The sequence below is a fragment of the Adiantum capillus-veneris genome, chromosome 3 (genome assembly GCF_014529385.1).
Source record: "Adiantum capillus-veneris isolate H3 chromosome 3, ASM1452938v2, whole genome shotgun sequence".
NCBI classification, from domain to species: domain Eukaryota; kingdom Viridiplantae; phylum Streptophyta; class Polypodiopsida; order Polypodiales; family Pteridaceae; genus Adiantum; species Adiantum capillus-veneris.
In genome coordinates this window covers 9,890,173-9,899,161 of record NC_140933.1, presented here as the reverse complement: position 1 = coordinate 9,899,161, position 8,989 = coordinate 9,890,173, and positions in this window count along the sequence as shown.

Genomic DNA, 8,989 nt, shown 5'->3' with positions numbered 1-8,989 from the left:
AGATATTCAGTTTGCAGTCTCGCAGGTCAGCAGATTTATGCATAGCCCAGGGTCTAAGCATTGGCAGGCTGTCAAGAGGATTTTTTGCTACCTTAGTGGCACTTTACATCTTGGCTTGTTTTATCCCAAGGGGGGATCATTGCCGCCAGACTTACATGCTTTTTCGGACTAAGATTGGGCTGGTTGTTTTGACACGCGAGTGTCCACAAGTGGTTTTTGTTTCATGCTTGGCAGTTCATGTATATCATGGTTGAGCAAGAAGCAACCTACTGTGGCCACTTCGAGTTGTGAGGCTGAGTACAGGGCAGTCTTCACAGCTACGATTGAGTGTGTATGGCTCAGACGCCTTATGGCTGACTTGGGTGTTGGACAGGACACTGCCAACACTATCTACACTGACAGTCAGAGCGCATTGGCAGTTGCGAGGAACCCAGTTTTTCATGCTCGCACAAAGCACATTGAGGTGCATTACCACTATGTCAGGGAGAGGCTCTCAGCAGGAGAGATCAGCTTGGCTTATGTGCCAACACAGGACAACCTTGCAGATCTTTTCACAAAGGCATTGTCTCGTGAGAAGCTTGAAGCCTTCCGCAAAGCTTTGGGCTTACTCCCCTTTGTGGACTGATCCTGTCCTCAGGGCATGGCACTTCCCTTTACTCATGTGCCAGCTCTCGTTCACCGCATCACTCCAGGGGGGATTTGTTACCATATACATGTGGTAGAGATGTGTGTGAACACACTAAGACCGCCGGGGCATTTTTTCCCTCTTTAGGAGGTTTTTTCCCCCGTGCATTGTATATACGCCCATCACTCTAGGGCTATCTATCTTTCCATTGCACACTAAGTAACACACTCTCTATTGTGTGCCTTGAGCTTCCTTCGTCTTCTCCAAGCTGTGTGTGTTTCTTTGCAACCCTAATTCCAACAAAAGAATTATATTTCTCATACAAAAAACATGGGTAAGCTAGCCCCTAGCTTACATACACAAACAATGAACTTACATTTACCTTGTCCCACCTAGTAGCTTTCCTTTACGGCTTTTGCACATTCCTTTGGAGGCATAATGAAGCTTACTTTTATGTCCTTTCAAACTTCATTGCATGGTCATTGCTTTTTTGCATACTCTCCCCTTTTGGTCCGCTACCTTTGACCGAGGGAAGCCTAGAAGCACATATGAATATACTAACTTTTGTTCTCTTTATTTCTCCATTTCAGATGGCCAGTCTAAGATGAGAAAATCCTTTGAGAAGTTAGATATTACATTCTATGACAATGGGTGTAATGCCTATCCTCCCTAACATCTAGCTTAATCCTAGGTTAAATTAGGATCACCCCGATTCTAAAAAATTATACCCACTAAAAGTTTATATAGTAAACTCAATGTAAGCTCCATGTGATTTAAATGTAAACTAAAGGTGAACTAGAATTGCAAGGGCATGCTGAATCTCAATATAAAAATTTTTTTGCAAGGAAAATTAAAACACATACACTAGCATCATGGTATGATATTACATATCGATCAAGGAGGTAGTGAGTTCAAGCACTCACAAAACCCATTTTTTCCTTTCCCTAAAAGTCCATTTTTCTGCATGGTTCAAAGATCAGGCATGTATAGTTGATCTCTTCCTGGAAATGGTGCAAGTATTGAGTATCTTATTGGTCACCATGCTCAACCATTACTTTTTCCTTTTGTTACTATTTCTCATTAAGTAGGAATTCTTGGGTGGCTCTGCTTGTAATGTGACATGGCTTGGTAAATACCCTTTCTCTTTTGAAACATGCATCTCCCTCCTCTTCAAAATCACACATTGGGATGGACATGTGTCAACATACTTAAGGCTACAAGTTATGCCCAGGACCCCCTCAAAGTGGGTGGCCCCTCTTTGCACCTCTTGTCCAGGTTTCTTTTAAGCGTGCTCAATGGACACATTGGTGTAAAAGGTGAGGACTCACTATGGTCTATATAAGAGAGAGAGAGAGAGAGAGAGAGAGAGAGAGAGAGAGAGAGAGCCCATGGGTAACACAGGACTCCTCTTGCCCGTACAAGGTAGCCTACCCCGAATAAAAGCCATATCATTCATTACCATCCTTGTCCAAAGAATCTTGTAGATGCTTTTAATTGCTTCTATTTAAGAGAGGAGAGGGTTGCTATTGCTTTCGATCAACGTCAATCTTTGCAGATTCTTCTTCTTCATGAGAGAGGAGATGGAAGAGAGCTGATGAAGAGGAGAGAGGTTGGAGGCTATGGCTATGCGTGTATGTGTGTGTAAACTTGCTCCAAACTTCACCAAAAGGGAGAGAGAGGAGGTTCAATTGCAAGTTCACCAAGCAAAGGATGGAGAAGGGGAAGTGTTAAAATTTCATGCACAAGTGAGGGAGAGAGAGATTCGATCGGCCTTTTTACTTAATTGCCAACCCTTGCGCTCATTCCCACCTTTGCACAACACTCAATCATGGCTTAGCACGTGGAGAGTTAGTTTCTCACAAATAAGCATTGATTGGCAATCAGCATGGTCAAAGATCTTTCTAGCTTGCACGTTAAAGAAGGTCAACTTTATGTGGTATTAGCGCACTTCCTTATTCATAGGTCTTCTTAAGTTGACATAAAATAGGGCATGGACTTTTGCTTCAATTAACCATCATTTTTTTGAAGTTTAGCCCTTGGTTGATGTATAGCTCCTCCACTAGGGAACTTAAAATTTAGCTCCTGGTTAATGTATAGTTCCTCCACTAGGGAACTTAAAATGCATGTAAAAGTGAAGTCTTGATGTAGCCATAACCTCCCCAATCATCATTAGGTCCTCCTAATAGGGTGATTAAGGCTTGTTGTAGTAGTACAACAACCATAACCCTTATCGTGCTTACTCTAACAAAATATACATGAGGTAAGGCTAGATGATGCATGAATCAAGATATGGGCCTATCACATACCCGTTTACTTAATAGTACCAAGCAAACACTCTCCCCCCATAAAATTATAGTGGGAGATCTTTCGCAAAATGTTTTTCTCAAGAAATGCCTCTAATTTACACACAGAAGAAATGCATAAGCTTACAGCTATGGAGTGCTCTTGTTAAGCATTTACAATTGAGATCATTAAAATAAGAGGTTGTAGAAATATCATCAATGACTAAGCCACATAGCTTGGGGTGCCAATGATTTTATTTAACCCCCTCGGGCCTCCATATGAACGTCAAAATAAAGGAGGCTATTAAAAACTCTAGATTAGACTCATTGACCACTCTACTGCACCTAGAAAACATGGAGTAGAGAGGGTTGAGTATCCAAGCAGAAGAGAGAAGGGGTTGGGGAAGGAAATTGTAATAAAATAGAGTTATTTGGAATTTGGAATTTTGCACATAGAAGACAAGAAGTAGAGAGGGATGAGTATCCAAGCAGGCAAAAGAAGGAGTTGGGGAGGATTTGGAAAAAACAAAAGGGATATACATGCTAATTTTTGTGTTGATTGCCACACATATATCCACATATAATTATTTTTCTTTTAAGGGAGGGACTTGTTTTACCCACGTGTTCTTTATCAATCCATATGTGCTAGATGGATTCATTGGCAGTAGCTAAGCACGATGATATATATAAAAAGTATTCTTGTACTATCCATTCTTTGAACATGCTTGCTTTAGGTTGTGAGTGTAGCCTCGCGAAGTCTTTAAGGGTCTTTGAAAATATCTCAAGGAAGAAACTCTAGCCGGAGTGGACAACATCATAAATTTCAATCTTGTCAAAACGATGTCGCACAAGATGGAGTTGACTCGCTAATATTGATCACAAAAATATTTCTTCAATAAGCACAATGATTTCATTTGCTAATCTTTTGGTTGTAGGTATGGATGACAAAACAATTTCTTTGGAACTTGTTAGCTGTTAGGATGCCTTGGCCGCATGGTGGGAACCTTACCTAGGAAGGGGGGGATGCCAAGAGGCATGAGTCATGAGCAGCGAGGAGTCATTGATAACCTATATGAAGGGCCTCTTGTGACCTTTGTATCAATTCAACAATAACCAATCTAATCAGTTATGGCGGCGGATGCTAATCTCTCTCTCTCTCTCTCTCCTTCTCTCTCTCTCTCTCTCTCTCTCTCTCTCTCTCTCTCTCTCTCTTTCTCTCTCTCTTCTCTGTAGAGGGCTCTTCCCCCCCTCTACAAATGGAGACCACGCGTGGAGCGGACTCCCCTTTGCTGAAGAGATGCGCTTGCGGGGGTGATAATTAGATTCTTGAATCTCTCTTCTGCTTCGATTCAGACTTTTTCTTCAAGGTCTTCAGTACAATGTTCCATACGGGAGTATTGACGAAGTTGAACACTGGTTCAGTGCTTCCAATTCTAGAAACAAGAAGTCGGAGGGGTTCTTGTGGTCGACAAGGGTCAGAATCTGTGCAATTCTCGATAGCAACTTTGAAAAGAAATCCTTCAGTCAAGGAGCAGCTGCACTTAGACAAAAGTGGTGATGAAGGAGTTTTTGGAAGCAGTTGCACAGGTGGGCAAGGGTGTTCTATGGTCGCGATTACATTTATTTGCAGACCAGGATTTCCACAGCAGTCGTTGGAAGACCTCTCGTTCTCTCTCTCTCTCTCTCTCTCTCTCTCTCTGTAGAGGGCTCTTCCCCCCCTCTACAGAACTCACCCATGTACATGCAATTAGAAAACTCATTTAAAAGATAGAACTAAAAGGAAGCAAGGGAGGATGAAAATGTCAACCATAAATACCTCAAAAGATCACCCATCTTGTATATAGCCCCTCAAACCTTCTTGTCTCCACATCCAATAATGCTAAATGACAAAACGTGCATTCAAGATAGCTTTAGGTATTAGGGTCTAGGGTTTAGGGTTTAGGTTTTAGGAAGCATACCTGCACCATGTACATGCAGTTAGAAAACTCTACAGAACTCACCCATGTACATGCAGTTAGAAAACTCATTTAAAAGATAGAACTAAAAGGAAGCAAGGGAGGATGAAAATGTCAACCATAAATACCTCAAAAGATCACCCATCTTGTATATAGCCCCTCAAACCTTTTTGTCTCCACATCCAATAATGCTAAATGACAAAACGTGCATTCAAGATAGCTTTAGGTATTAGGGTCTAGGGTTTAGGGTTTAGGTTTTAGGAAGCATACCTGCACCATTTTATGCCAGCAGCCATGGGACTTAAGTTCATGAAGCTAGGAGGATTTTCTTCCCCTTTTGCTAGTAAAGGTTTTTTTCAATGATCGCATGTAGCCTGTGGATATGTAATGCATGCAATAAAATCTTTCACCTTTTCTTGTCCTGCTAGACAAAATTGAAGGAGCCTTTGGAAGAAAAGCATTCCCAGTTGGTCCTATTGTGGCTCTGCCTATGATGGGAGCCTTTACTAAGCTTTCATGTCCTCTTGTAACCTAAGATTGTCTCTTGCCTCTTGTACCGTAAGATTGTCTCTCTTACCAAAATTATGCTCCCACATGATCTGACCAATGTTTTTTAATATGTGCATTGGATTAGGCAAATATTGGATCTTTAATTAGATCCAATCATGAAAATTGGAAGAGCACAAAGTATCTTGACATACCCTGAGGAGGACATATTGGAGGTAGATTTGTTTGCCAATGTCTACCCTAGTATCTTTTTCAATTTCCCTTTGTTCATTTTTAAGGTGCCTTGCCATTTGCAGGTGGTTTATACTTTGAATGTGCTGCCAGAAGAAACCTAAATTATTGAGGTGAATGACCTTTTCCAGCTATTGTGGATGTGGCTTAATGAGAGATGGTCCACAAATAGGCATGCGTAATGACTAAGGTTGCTAGTCCTAAAAAGGAAAATGAGAGCTCAAAAACCAAAAGACCAAGTGAATATATATGCATGTCTAGGGTTTACATAGGACAATACCTAAGACCTCACCCAATAGTAGGAAGTCATGCATGGTACACATAAGAATTCCTCTATAGGTGGTTTGATACCCTCGTAGAGGTTTTGATACATCAATCATGTGGATGCCATTCCATAACTCTTGAAGTTCTTCAATGAGGGGGGATAGGTAGACATCTGTTTTCTTCACTTTATATTTGCTTGGGACTAGCAACGGAAGCTTTATGTATCCCTTCTTTGTCACTTTCCATGGCGGACTATTGTAGTTAACAATGAAAAATGGCCGCGTCCTCCATGATGTGCTTTTAATTTCAAATGGGTTTACTGCATTGTTTGCATGTCTCGATCTCAAATACTTAGGTTCAAACTTAAAAATAAGTCATTTATTCTTTATATGTTTTCAAGATTTTTAGATTGATTGATATCATGTCATGATAGCGATTCAAACTTTTGTTCTTATACATATGCCAGATAGGGGGGATACTCAAAAAATGTCTTAGAACTTCATGAAGAACTTTTTCTCCTTTAGGGTCACCTTCCTTCAGCCGATGTGAGTTTGTTAGTATTCCTCTTGGCCCTTTTGTAGTTACACCAAGCTGTATAAGATGTTGATTGGACAATCAAGGGAGAGTCTGGTTTTAACCTATGTAGATTATTCTGTCATTGTCATCACAACCCACACACAACACTGAGCACCTACAAAGTTCTTTCTCCTATGTTTTCCTTCACAACAACATCCACCACCATCGCCCGCATGAGCAAGGTTGACACAATATCAACAGCCTTGTAGTCAAAGATCTAGTGGAAGTGGCTTGTGCTTTGGAGATTGCTTTGGTGGTGGGGGGAATAGCGCAACCCTACACCAAAAAGACTCATTGCCCATTGACAACGGACTCCATTATAGAGACCATCATCATGGTGAGATCGACGATCCATTGGGGAAAAAAAATCTCATACTATCTCAAAGCCTTTATCCACTCTACATACCAAAAACAGTTTCATTGATTGGAAGAACAAGACTCAGCGCTTCTACAGTATGTGGATGATACTTTGAGGTATAGGTTCCCAATCCAAAACATGCAACATTCTCTAATGTACAGTTTCAAGACACTATGAAAAATCTTCTCTAAAACAAACGATAGGGAATTCAGAAGGCCATGAGGGTGCTAATAGAGCACCCTCATCTTTAGCAGAGGGGAGGTTAGATGCACGACCCTAAGAAATAATTTGCCTTGAATGAAGTGGGATGGAGCTCATGTAGTGGGGTTCGGGAGAAAAAAATATCTAGAAAGTCAAAGTGGTAAGCGTTGTTAAGTTTTTGATGGTGAAATGTTTATATGCAAGAAAGTCTCAACTATTGACTATCTTCTGCAATGATAAGGTATACATCCTTGAACACTTGAAGGTGCAAACATGGAGGTGGATGCTCAAAAGTAACTACATCAACCAAGCACAATATAACATGGTGATACCTACATTGAGCATAGTGCAGGTAATGTACTACCTTCCTTTAACTTTATTTTTACATTGTTTTTTTTATGTGCTGACAAGTCAGCTTTTTTGTTCCACCAACACCGTGCATCAGGCCGGGCACTTGGGACCATCCTTTGCCATGAGATTACCCCCAATGGCACTTAGTGGGGGTTGAACCCACCACCTTGGTGATGCAAGTCCAACCCCCTTCCAACAAAGCTAGCCCCCTTGGGTGCTTTATCTTTACATTGTTATTTGTACGTTTGATTGCATCGCTAAGTAAATTGAATGTTTGGTATTCAAGAGTTCCACTACGCTTTGGATGTGAAGATGAGGAATGCCATAAAGGTGATGAAAACTGTGTGATGTGGTTCAAGATAGTGTCCAAGACTTTTGGCCTTGCATGTACATTTCTCTAGGCTTTTTGACCTTGTATAGCCACAATGGAACAATGAATTTGGCTTTTTAGTGGTTTGTGAATGGTCATCCAAATGAAAATCAATTTCTTCTCATGGGTTTTTGTTTTGATAAACTTTTTGTAATAAATTAAGTTTATTTTCTAACTTTTTCCAAAGGCCCCACTTTGTTTTTCTTTAAATATACCCCATAAACATTTGATGTAATACATAAGCGAAAAAATTTCTGCTCATATATTTGCTAAAATTTTTGAAACCTAATTACCGTAGTAATTTCCACTAGAATATTCTTAAAGCACTAGAATTATTTTTCTATAGACGTGAAGTTTTGCGGCGTAATTTCCTTTATCTTATAGTGAAAGCACCTCCTCAAAGAAAGTTTATCATTGGGCTTAGAATTTTAGTGTGACATCCACAACGTAAGTCGATCACAAAATGTCTCCAAGTAGCATTGTGGCATCGTGTGTGTGTGTGTGTGTGTGTGTGTGTGTGTGTGTGTGTGTGTGAGAGAGAGAGAGAGAGAGAGAGAGAGAAGGGGGGGAGTTTTGGCAAATTTCACGTACAAGAATGCCCACAGCTCTCCTATTTTAGGTGTTCTAGGTTATTGAGAGTGTTAGTGTGCACGTTACTACACTATGACCAGCTAGCCAAGTTGGCCTTAACCCTTAACCTCACAATAATGTGGTGAGATAGTCCATTACCTTTTTTATGAGATTGGAAAGCTAAAAAGTTGCACAAATAAATCATGTTTATTTCAATGAGGATATACAAGCTCATTTCTGTTAGGGCTCACTTCTCTAACAGTAATGCAGGGTAATTACACAACAAACTGCATACGACATGGCTTTACTACACAACAAAAAACTGTAGAATATCATTGACACAAATGAACTGTACTGTATTATTGCATACTCTGTATCATGTAAACACACGCTATAGCCCCCATGCTGAATACAGTTCGACCGCTCTAAGTAGAGAACGACTAACGACTCCTAACTGCCATGATGCACCAAGAACTACATTGCACGGCTAAAGCAATCCTACTTAAACTAACCATCATAGGTATAAAAACACCCTTAAGAGTTCAAAGGTCTAAACCTTGGTTACAAATAAAAATCAAATAAACCACTATTGAAGCCCCGGGCCTAACAATTTCTACAATTTAAATCCATAGAATAGTGATATAAAATGAGGGTATCATGGTGCATAAGCGAGTCCTTAATGAATCTAGTCCTAAATGG